The sequence below is a fragment of the Panthera leo genome, chromosome A1, assembly GCF_018350215.1.
Source record: "Panthera leo isolate Ple1 chromosome A1, P.leo_Ple1_pat1.1, whole genome shotgun sequence".
Taxonomy (NCBI): domain Eukaryota; kingdom Metazoa; phylum Chordata; class Mammalia; order Carnivora; family Felidae; genus Panthera; species Panthera leo.
In genome coordinates, this window is record NC_056679.1 from 180,558,196 (window position 1) to 180,570,524 (window position 12,329).

A 12,329-nucleotide genomic window follows, 5' to 3' on the forward strand; every position below is an offset into this window, starting at 1 on the left:
GCTTATTATGTGCCAGGCACAGGGTCAAATGCCCTATGTACAATTTATTCCTTAATCACCATAATCATTCTATGAGGTGGAGGCTAGACTCTGGATGCCTGTTTTACAGATGAAGTTCAGACTGGTCAGATTAGGCAGCCAAAGCCACAAAGCTCAAAAGAGGGGGAGTCCCCTTAGAAAGCAAGTTGGCCCAACTCTAAGCTGTGCACTTGATCAAGCTACATGGATTCATGTGTTATTATTAGTGGTACAGGAGATTAGGATCCATTTTGCTGAGTATTTAGCTAATTGGCTTCTATTCCTGACAACTTTATGTCCATTAAAAAGAAGTGGGATGGGCTGTGGTTGACACACTCAATCTCTTTATGTTTTAGCTTCCTTATCTAGACTACAAAGAGATAAATGTGTAATAAAGAATAGACTAAACATGTCTGGACTATTAAGAAAAAGAAATCAAGAAGGGGAGGGCAAACCGAAGATCTGAAACTTGTAGTGGTTCCTGTCCCAGCTGGGACTCCCCTGCATTTGTGCAGAGGAAGAGGGCTGAAAGTCATCAAGGACCATCTGGTATGAGATTACCCAATGTTTTTCACCAATCTCAGCTCAAATGTGCCAATTCACCACTTTTAGAGATCAAGACTGGGATTTTAGTGGTCACCTTCAGTCTTTGGACTCTTCCTTTCAGAATCGGTTTGTAAAGAACCTAAGTTTCCAATGTGGCTTCTCATTTTGGGCCTAGAAGGAGGGCACAACTGCCTGCTTTGGAGCTGCACTCAGGGGCCTTCAGAAATGACCAAGAGAGATGTTTCAGAGACTCCTGGTTTACCCATGATTTGGAATGCATGGGTTCTGAGAATTTTACATGTACATGTATGTGTACAGACCAAATTGTGTCACAGGACAGGGATCCAATTAGATCGCTGCAGTAAGTGGTGCCACCCTGCCTCATCAACTGTCCCCTGTTGTCATGTATCTATCTTGTTTTTATAGTAATTAGCTTTCCTTCTGTGAGAGTCTAATTTCCCGGAGATTTAGTAAACCCCTTGAGGACAGGACCATGTTCATCACTGTTGATTTCCTTTTAGCTCTGCAGTCATCAATGTTGATGTAAGTAAATATTTCTCCTATGTTCTGATATTTAGACATCGTCAACTAGGAGGTTATGGCAAGCACTAAATGGTCATTTATGAAAGACATGGAAAACACAGTTTGTGGAATAAACCTCATGCTGCACACCTGGTACCTTTTTCTGAGGTTTGTAACTTAATTGCAAACTTTTCTGAAACAAAAACATCTTAAAGTTGACATATGGTTGAGGGATGTCCTGCCCTCCCCCCAGTGTTTTATTATAGGATAGTTGTGGAAATTATTTGGGCTATGATTCTTAGCAGAATTCTCATCCTTCTGAATCTACCAGAGAAAAATGAGTTCAAAAGTGAGAACATCAAAGCCACATAATTGACTCTGGATAGACTCTCTTTAAATGTAGAGAGCATGCTTTCTATTCCAGGATACTTTAGCAGAGGTCTGTACAGAGTTGCTATACATGCTGATTGTCTAAGGCAGGGTAGAAGAAAGCTTTGAACCCAGGGTGCCCAAGATACAGGTTAGGGACTGTGCAAATGTGAGGAAGCATGAGAAAAAGTATGGTCTTTTGAAAAGTTTTGAGAGGGCTCTGAAGAAAAAGTAAATTTGTTCCATGTCAGTTTCTCATGAAATATGCTAAGTTCTATGTCAGGAATGGCAAATGTGTGATGGAAATTACTATTCTCCCTTCCTGTACCTCTGCAGGCATCATCAATTGATCATGGCATCTTGTTGCCCTGAGCCTAGACAGAGCCTCAAACCTTCAATGCAGTGCCCAGGTTGAGACCTGCAAGAAGGCAGAATTGGCATTTCAAGAGAAAATCCACTTTCCATTTTTGATCTAGGTAACATTAAAGATATCTCTTCTACTGGCAAGACTAGAATCGGCATCATTTCTTACCCCACTTCTACTCTAGCCCACTGAAATAGGAAACTAGTGAGAAGGGTGGCCACGCATACAGTGAAATGAGCTTCCAAGGGCTGTTTCTGAGTTGAGGATTATATATTGGACAAGCTTCCATGAACAGCAGAGAAAGTTACATCCAATCACCCCACTGGACCCCCACTGTACCTTCTTTCCTCTCAAAGGGTGGAAGAGGGTAGAAAGTAAGGGGTGAATAAGTATTATCTTTATTAATTGATAAAATAGTTACAATTATTTTATTTCTTCATACTGCAACTATTTCTCTTCTGTATAAACTCCATGTGGTGAAAAAAAAATAGGATTGTCTAGAAGGTAAGAATGGATTTTATTTAAAACCAGGTGCTTGGGAAATCAAATTTAAAATGTGACCTACTTAAATTACTCAGGGGAAGAAATGGAGACTCGTCAGGTCAGAGAATTCTCCACATTCTAAATGCAGCTTTCCTTCAGTATGTTTGCTGCATGACCACTGGGAGTGTGGTAAGAAATGCAAAACACTGTGGTATTCTCTGGAAAGCAAGGCACTGGATGGACTTGGCTGATGCCACATAAAAAAGTGGAAGCAGCTTAAAGAGGAATGAATTTTTCTAGTGATCCAGGTGCCACTGGGGGCGAATGCAAAAGCCAGATGAGAGCCTTCTAGTGGTCACTGGGCTCACCTGCATGGAGAGCAACATCCCTCAGGAGTAACTGATTCATTCTCAGACATAACTCAACGCAGACTGTCACAGTATGTAAGGCTCAGCCTGATCGTCATTTGAGAGGCCGAATGTGGGGACCTCCCATATTCATAACTTTTCTTATATTTTTACTATCACAAATCTACATGATTGTTTTCTTTAAATGACAGTTTATAGGACAAACAACTCTTGACTCCATGCTCTGCCCAGAGGTAATATGGAGCAGAAGCAGAAAGAGCAAAAATTTTGTTGTCAGAAAGACCTGGGCTTAAAAACCTGGCTTGTCACTTACCAGCTTTGGGAATTTGGCCAGATCACTGCATTTCTCTGAAATCCAATTTTATCTTCAATGTATCATTTTTCAGAGTTAATGGGAGCATTAAGTGCAATTATGCATGCAAGGACTCAAAGTAGTAGCTGACACATGGTTTACAATGACCAGATGTTCCCTCTTGAAATTCCAGACTGAACCTCCAAAATGACTTCAAGGGTTAATAAAATGCAGTGTGTCTCAAACGTGTGCATGCACGCACATACATACCTCCACCACCACCACCACCAGGCTATCAAATAATACTAATGGAAAGAGTTCATCTTCTTCTTCCTGCAATCTTCTCTGGTTGTGGGTGGGAGGTGGTTTTGGAATCACATGTGGAGTGTTTGATGTCCCTGCCTCTCTCTCCTCTTCCTGAGGCTTACAGTAGCAGAACATTGCGCATTCAAGCTACTATTTAAAATTAATTAAAATGTTTGCACAAAGTGACTATTCTTGTTTTACAAATCTAGTAAATAGAAGCTCTAAGACTCACGCAGAAGAAAAATAAATTACTGCTGCCACTAACAAATGACAAGTTAACAGGCTGATGACAAAAAAAAAAATGACACAATTTAGATTCACCTAAATGTGTAAAGCTCATTTTAATGATCAAGCTGCAGGGTTTTTTTCTCCCCCAAGTTCTCTGTAAGGGATGAAATGAATTATCAGTGTTATTTGCTCAGTGGGAAGTAACAGGACAAGCCACCCATATCTTCTGTTTTCTTTTTTTTTTTTAATGTTTATTTATTTTTGCGAGAGAGAGAGAGAGAGAGTGAGCGAGTGAGCATGAGTGGGGAAGGGTTAGAGGGAGAGAGGGGGACAGAGGATCTGAAGCTGGCTCTGTACTGACAGCAGCAAGCCTGACATGGGGCTCGAACCCACAAACCATGAGTTCATGACCTGAGTCGAAGTCGGAAGCTCAACTGACTGAGCCACCCAGAAGTCCCTCAAATGTTGTATCTTTTAAAAATTATTTGAAATATGATTGAAAGTCTCTGTGGAAAAGAGACTTGAGAATACTTGAACCTAGTAATCTGGGTAAATTGTCAAACTAACACTAACGATTAATTGGTTGTCTTACTTCCCAGTTAATCAATAAATACTTATGAATAGCCTAATATGTACTAGTAGCTGGGTTACGTGCTAGGAAAAGAATGATGGAGAAATAAAGATGCCTGATTGTCCTGAAGCAATTGAGGATCTAATATTTGGGTGATAAAGGCAAAGCAAAGCTCAGTATCCTTAACACCAAAACTGGTGTCCCGTGGTCTTTCCACATTGTGGAATTAGCTTGGTGCTCAGCAAAATGGGTTAGGAAAGAGAAGTTTCATTTCTTGCTAGGTCTCTGCAAGGAGCTCATCTGCAGAACCAAGGTGGGGAAGTACTCTGACCAGGGAACTTGGTGGGATGCAGATCTGCCTGATTTGGATTCTTAGATGAGGACTTTTGTGGGCTCTAGGGCCTAGTTTGCCCACACCCAGGCAAGGAGCTGAATCATAGCCCTACCCACTGTGAAGAGTTTCTTCTAGCTCCATGTGACCAGAATGGCTGGTAACAGCTCCTGGAAGCTGTGTAGTCCAACTGTGCTTGAGCCAAGAGGCAGACAGGAAGATCTGACTGCCCCCAAAGCAAAGCTAATACCACGCATGGAGGCTTTCTGTGCTATTCACAGTAGGGGGATTAATTCATGCCAAGGCTGAAGGTAGCTCTCAACCCCTCCCACCTGAAGAGCATGTTTGGAAGTTGAGAGTAGTCTGGAGTCTTCCTTCTCCCTTCCACATAGGCAAGGGGGCTGAGACATAGCCCCAATCACTGTGGAGTGTGTCTTTCCGCCCTATCTAACCAGGGCTGGTAAGAAAAATGTGAAAGCTGCATGGCCCAGTAGTACTAGAGCTGAGAATAGGGGAGGTAGAGCCAAGTTTGCAGAGCGAAGCCAGTAGACCTGTTTGGCCCCAGAACTTGGAGTATAAGTCAGCTTGCATTAAGACAACAAAGAGTTTTACTAGTTTTAGAGTGGCTTCCCCCACAGTGCCCTGGCAGGAAATCTAATTTGTGGCCCTGCTTAATGCTGAATATTGCCTTCAGCCTGTGTGACCAAGGAACCTGCATAGCTCATTCAACAACCCTACATACAGTGGCATTTGAACAGAGAGCATAGCCTGTGGTTTCCTTTGTCTGTAGAGCAAAATGAGTGGCCTCATATGACCAAGAATTCAGTGAATACCCTGGCCTGATTCAAACTCTCAAACAATGAACTGTACAAACCTTGGGTCCTGGTTTGTTGCCCTGACTAATTCATAGCCCATCTATAATACCTAGCTCTAACCATTTATGAAGCCTGACCAGAGAATCCAGGCAGCCATGAAGCCCATCCTATAGCTTCACTTGGGTAGACAACCAAGCCAGCAGTCATATCCAACTATTCTTAGCCAGTGGCAAATCCCTTCACCCTTGTCCTCAGGGCTCAAACAGTTGTCCTGCCCCAAAACAGACCATAATATCAGGCTCTACCTGCCTAGGGACATTACCATAAGACATATTCAGAAGCCCAAAATGAGCTGATTGGTGAGGAACTATATCTTCCAAAGCAAACCTGTAAAATCTGCAAGAGAAGTCTCAACATAAAGAATCAAGGACCACAAAAAAATTAGGTAAATATGACACTACTGAAGGAAACTATAAAATTCTATACTGTACTGATCCTACAGAAATGGAGATCTATGAATTGTGAGACAAATAATTCAAAATAAGCCTCTTAAGGAGGTTCAGTGAACTCCAAGAAAACACAGACAACTAAATGAAATTAGCAAAACAATGCAAAAACAAAATGAGAAGTTTGACAAGGAAATAGAAACCATCAAAAAAACAAAAACAAAAACAAAAACAAAACTCAAGTTGAAAAATATAATAGCCCAACTGAGAATTCAATATAGAGTTTCAAAAGTAGTAGACTTGACCATGCAGAAGAAAGAATCAGTGACCTGGAGGATAGAATATTGGAAACTACCCAGTTAGTGGAGCAAAAAAGAAAAGAATGAAAGAGTGAAGAAAGCCTACAGGAATTATAGGACACAATGAAAACAGATAACATTCACATTATCTGAATTCCAGAAGATGAGATAAAGAGAAAGGGACAGAACGTATATTTAAAAGCCAATAATGGCTGAAAACTTCCCAAATCTAGGGAGATAAATGGAAATCTAGATCCATGAGACTGAAACAAATAGGTTGAACTCAAATAGGGCTACACTGAGACACATTAATTAAATTGTCAAAAATCAAAGGTAAAGAATTTTAAGAAAATCAAGATAAAAGAGAGAAGTAATATACAAGGAAGCCTGTATAGAACAATCAACAGACGTCTCAACAGAAAATTTTCAGGCCAGGAAAAACTGGGATAACATATTCCAAATACTGAATAAAAATAACTGTCTACTGAAAATTCTATACTGGGTGAAACTGTCCTTCAGAAACAATGGAGGAATAATGACCTACCCAAATAAACAAAAGCTGAGGGAGTTCATGACGACCAGACCTGACCTACAAGAAATTCTAAAGGAGTTCTGTGAGTGGAAGTGAAAGAATACTAATTAACCTCAAACAAAACAAAACAAAACAAAACAAAACGTAGTGTAAATCTCACTGGTAATGGTAAATATATATATAGTTAGATTTTGCAATATGGTAATAGTGGCAGATAACTAACTTACAACTCTAGCTCTAGTTCTAAGTTATAAAATTACATGTAAATTGTAATAGCAATAGCCTAAAATGTGAGTGGGAGAAGTATAAAATATATGAATTCTATTGAAATTAAGTTGTTATCAGTTTAAGATATTATAAGTTTAAGATATTTTATGTACCCCTCATGGTAATCCCAAGGGAAAATCTTGTAGCAATTACACAAAAGAATACAATAAAGATGCTTAAGCATGCTAATGCCAAAAGATATCAAAACACACAAAAAAGCAGGATAAGGAATAAGGAACAATGGATCTACAAAACAGCAGAAAACAATTAACAAAATGGTAATAGTGTTTACTTATCAATAATTATTTATTTATTAAAAAATTTTAATGTTTATTTATTTTTGAGAGAGAGAGAGCAGGAGAGGGGCAGAGAGAGAGGGAGACAGAATCCCAAGCAGGCTCTGTGCTGTCAGCACAGAGCCCAATTTGGGGCTCGAACCCACAAACTGCGAGATCATGACCTGAGCTGAAACCAAGAGTGGGATGCTCAACCCACTGAGCCACCTAGGTGCCCCTCGATAACTACTTTAAATGTAAATGATTAAAATTTCCAATCAAAATACAAAGAGTGGCTGAAAGGAAAAAAGACAAGATCCAACAATATGCTGCTTACAAGAGACTCACTTTAGCCTTAAAGACACACAGAGAATGAAGAGATGGAAAAAAAGACATTTCAAGTAAATGGTAACAACAACAACAAAAAGGAGGGGTAGCTATATTTATACCAGACCAAATAGACTTTTAAAATGATAAAAACAAACAAACAAAGAAACAAGGAAAGTCATTATATACAGGGGTCAATAAGAGAAATAAGAGAAAAACAATTGTAAATATTTATGTACCAAATACTGAAGCACCTAAATACATAAAGTGAAAACTAATAGAGCTAAAAGGAGAAATAAACGATAATATAATAATAGTTGGGGACTTTAATACCCCATTCTCAACAATGGATAGATCATCCAGACAGAGAATTGATAAGGAAATAGCTGATTTGAACAACAGTATGACTAAATGGACCTAAAAGACATATAAAGAACCTTCTATCCTACAACACCAGAATATACATTCTTCTGAAGTGCACATAAAACATTTTCTAGTATAGACCACATGTTAGAGCACCAAATAAGTCTTAGAAAAATCAAGGTTAAAATTATAACAAATATCTTTTCAGACCACAGTGATCTGAAACTAGAAATCAATAGCAAGGGGAAAATGGGAAAATTCACAAAAACATGGAAATTAAACAGCATCCTCCTGAGCAAACAAATGATGAAAGAAGAAACTAAAAGTGAAAAAGTTTTCTTGGGACAAATGAATATAGAAATACAACATACCAGAACTTATGGAATGCAGTATAAGCAGTTCTTAGGAAGTTCACAGCAGTAAATGCCTACATTAAGAAGCAAAAAGAACTCAAATAATAACATAACTCTATGCCTTAAGGAACTAGAAAAATAAAGAACTAAGGCCAAAGTTAGCAGAAGAAAAGAAATCATAAGGATTCGAGCAGAAATAAATGAAGTAGAGAACAGATACACAACAGGAAAGATTAGCCAAACTAAGAGTTGGTTCTTTGAAAAGATACACAAAATTGACAAACCCCTCACAGGACTAACCAAGAAAAAAACAGAAAGGATCCAAATCAACAAATTTAAAAATGAAAAAGGAGACATAATAACTGACCACACAAAAATACAAAGGATCAGAAAAGGCTACCATGAATAACTATACACCAACAAATTGGACAACCTAGAAGAGATGGAAAAATTCTTAGAAAATCTGAATAAACAAATTACCAGTAAGGAGATTGAATTAGTAATAAAAAATCTCCCAATGAAGAAAAGCCCAGAACCAAAATTTATTGGTGAATTTTACCAAACATTTAAAGAAGAAGTAACACAAATCTTTCTCAAACTCTACCAAAAAATCCCAACTGGAGATCCTGTTTGGGAAAATGAGAGTAATCTGGAATGGCCCCTCTTCTTACCATCCAGGCAAGGGGGCTGAGAATATATTTTATGAGGCTAGCACTGTCTGATACCCAAACCAGAAAATAACACTACTAGAAAAGAACACTACAGGCCGATATTCCTAAAAAATATAGATGCAAAACTTTCACCAAAATACTAGTAAACTGAATTTAGCAACACATTAAAAACATCATTCACCATGATCAAGTGGGATTTATCTCTAGGATGTAAAGATAGTTCACATACATAAACCAATTAATGTGACACATTCTGTTAATAAAAGGAAACAAAATAATATCATCTCAATAGACACAATAAAAAGCCTCTGACAAAATTCAACATCCACTCATGATAAATACTCCTAACAAATTAGGCAAAGAAGGAATATATCTCAACATAATAAAGCCTATATATGAGAAGCCCACAGCTGACATCATACTCAACAGTGAAAGGTTGAAAGGTTTTCCTTTAAGATCAGGAATAAAACAAGGGTGTCCACTCTCAGTCCTATTCAACAAAGTACTAGAAGTACTAGTAAGAGCAGTCAGGCAAGAAAAAGAAATAAAAGGCATTGAAATTGGAAAGGAAGATGTAGAATTGTCTCTTTTTGCAGATGACATTATTTTATAGACAGAGAATCTTAAACATTCAACCAGAAAACTTAGATCTAATTAATGAATTCCATAAAGTTGCAGGATACAAAATCAACGTAAAAAAATCAGTAGTATTTCTATATCTTAACAACAAAGTTGTAAAAAATAAAGAAAGAAATTAATGCCATTTATAATAGCATCAAAAGCAATAAAATACTTAGGAACAAATTTAACTAGGGAAGCGAAAGATCTCCACTCTGAAAACTGTAAAACACTGATGAAAGAAATCAAAGAAGACACAAATAAACAGAAAGGTATCCTATGCAATGTATTTGAAGAATTCATAATGTTAAAATGTTGATACTACCAAAAATCATCTACAGATACAATGCAGTTTTTATCAAAATTCCAATGGCATTTTGGTCCACAAAAGACCTCAGACAGAAAAAGAAATCCTGAGAAAGAACAAAGCAGAAGATATCACACTTCGTGAGTTCAAGCTATACTATAAAGCTATAGTCATCAAAATAGTATGGTTCCAGTATAAAAACAGACACATAGACCAAAAGAACAGAATTGAGAGTCCTGAAATGAACCCAAGCATATATGGTCAACTAATATTTGGCAAGGGAGCCAAGGGTATTTACTGGAGAAAAGATGGTTTCCAATAAATGGAGCTGGGAAATTTGGATATTTGCATGTAAAAGAATAAAACTGGGCCCCTCTCTTACACCAGTCACAAAAACAACTCAAAATGAATTAAAGATTTAAATGTAAGACATGAAACCATGAAACTTCTAAGAGAAAATATAGGAACAAATCTCCTTGACATGGGTCTTGCTAATGAGTTTTTGGATATGACACCTAAAATACAAGCAACATAATAAAAAATAAACAAGTGGGACTATATCAAACTAAAAAGCTTTTCCACAGCAAAAGAAACCATCAACACAGTGAAACACAACTCTCAGAATGGGAGAAAATATTTGCAAACCCCGTGTATCTGATAAGAGGTTAATATCCAAAATGTATAAAGAAGTCATACACCAAAATGGAAAAAACAAACAAAAACAAAAACAAAAATTTAAAAGTGGGCAAAGGGCCTAAATAGTACTTAATACAAAAAAGATATATGAAAGACTAATGGGTACATGAAAAGATGTTCAACATCACTAGCCATTAGGGAAATGAAAATTAAAACAACGAAATATCTCCTCACACATGTTAGAATGATTATCATTAAAAGACAAGAGAGAAAACCGTAAATTGGCATAGCCACTAAAGAAAACAGTATAAGGAACCTTAAAAAACAGAAACACTGTGATTCAGCAATTCTACTTCTGGGAATATACTCAAAGTAAACAAAACCAATAACTAACTCGAAAAAGATATCTGCACTCTCATGTTCACAGGAGCATTGTTTACAATAGTCAAGACATGGAAACAATCTACATGTTCACTGATGGGCGAATGAATAAAGAACTTATGATATATAGACACAATGGAATATTATTCAGCCATAAAAAATGAGGAGATCCTACCATTTGCAACAACATGGATGAAACTTAAAGGCACTATGTTAAAGGCAATGTCAGACAGAGGAAAACAAAATTGTCCAATCTCACATGTGGAATCTGAAAACCAACAACAACAAAAAACCAAACTCATAGAAAAAGAGATCAGACCTGTGGTTACCAGAGGTGGGGGGGTGGGCAGGAACTGGAGGAAGGTAGTCAAAAGGGACAAACTTCCAGTTAGAAGATAAGTACTGGAGATGTAATATACAGCATGATGACCGTAGCCAACATTGCTGTATGATATATAGGAAAGTAGTGAAGACAGTAAAATCCCAAGAGTTTGCAACACAAGAAGAAAATTTTTTTTCTCTTGTCTTTTATCTTTTCTTTTTATGAGAAAGCTATCCATATGAGAGGATGAATGGTAGTTGTGATCACTTCACCATCTATATAAATCAAACTATTGTGTTGTATGCCTTAAACAGTGACATATGTCAATTGTTACTCAATAAAGGTGAAAAAAATTCCATACAGATTAAAGATCTAAATAGAAAAAAAATACAAAAGCATGAGAAGAAATACTGAAGACTAATTTTATTTTCTTGGGAAGAGGATATGTAAGGAAGACAGATTCCAGAAACCGAGAAGGAAAAGATCAGCTTTGATTACATAAGATTTATATTTTCTCTACTACAAAGAATGCCCTAAACGAAATTAAGGGATGACCAACCCCGGGAAGAAATATTTTTAACACATTTTACAGAGTAGAGTTTGATATCTGAAATACACAAAGAGCTCTTACAAATCAATAAAAAAAGAGACAGATGAATGAAAACCTGGGCGAAGGACATAGAAATGTAAACTGCCAATAAAAGTATGAGAAGACACATAGCTTCACTAGCAGTTAATTAAGTATAGATAAAAATAATGAGGAGAAATAATCCTTGGCTTATCATATTGGGAAAAAAACATTTAAAAGACCACCAGGACTGCTGTGGCTGAAGGGAATGGGCTTTGTCAAATCCAGTTGGTGGGGGCAAAAATGAAAACTAGCCTTCAAGGTCTGGGCACAATTTGTCACTGTCTGGATAGCTCCCTGGCTCACTGTGCCCAACCAAGAAACCTAGTGATCAGTGCCTCAGTTTTCCCTCCCTATTAAATGGGCAGGGTGATAAAGAACTGTTTGTGTAGGAAGAGTGAGGAGGTTGGAAAGTAGAAGGAACAATTACAAAAGTACAAATGCAAAGATCATCAGCCATTCTGATCACAATAGTCACCTGTGACCCAAACAGCAACCCCTACTTCCTGCCTAGAACACTCAGACACTAGTTGGTCTCAGTGAGGGCAAGATCCAGCAGGACTCCTGTGAAGAGAAGGAGAAAGCAGAGGGCGCTTCTGACAGACAGGGGCAGAGTCTCTGGCTCAGAGGGCCAAAGTTCAGGTGCACCAACTTTCTCATTCCTGTTCTGTCAAATGGCACATTAATAAGC

At 37.7% G+C, this 12,329-nt stretch overlaps 1 protein-coding gene across 3 annotated transcripts in view; it reads right to left on the reverse strand.

Annotated features, from left to right (window-relative positions):
* TENM2 (teneurin transmembrane protein 2) overlaps positions 1-12,329 on the reverse strand; it is a 938,525-nt gene that overhangs the window by 151,865 nt on the left and 774,331 nt on the right. The window lies entirely within an intron of this gene.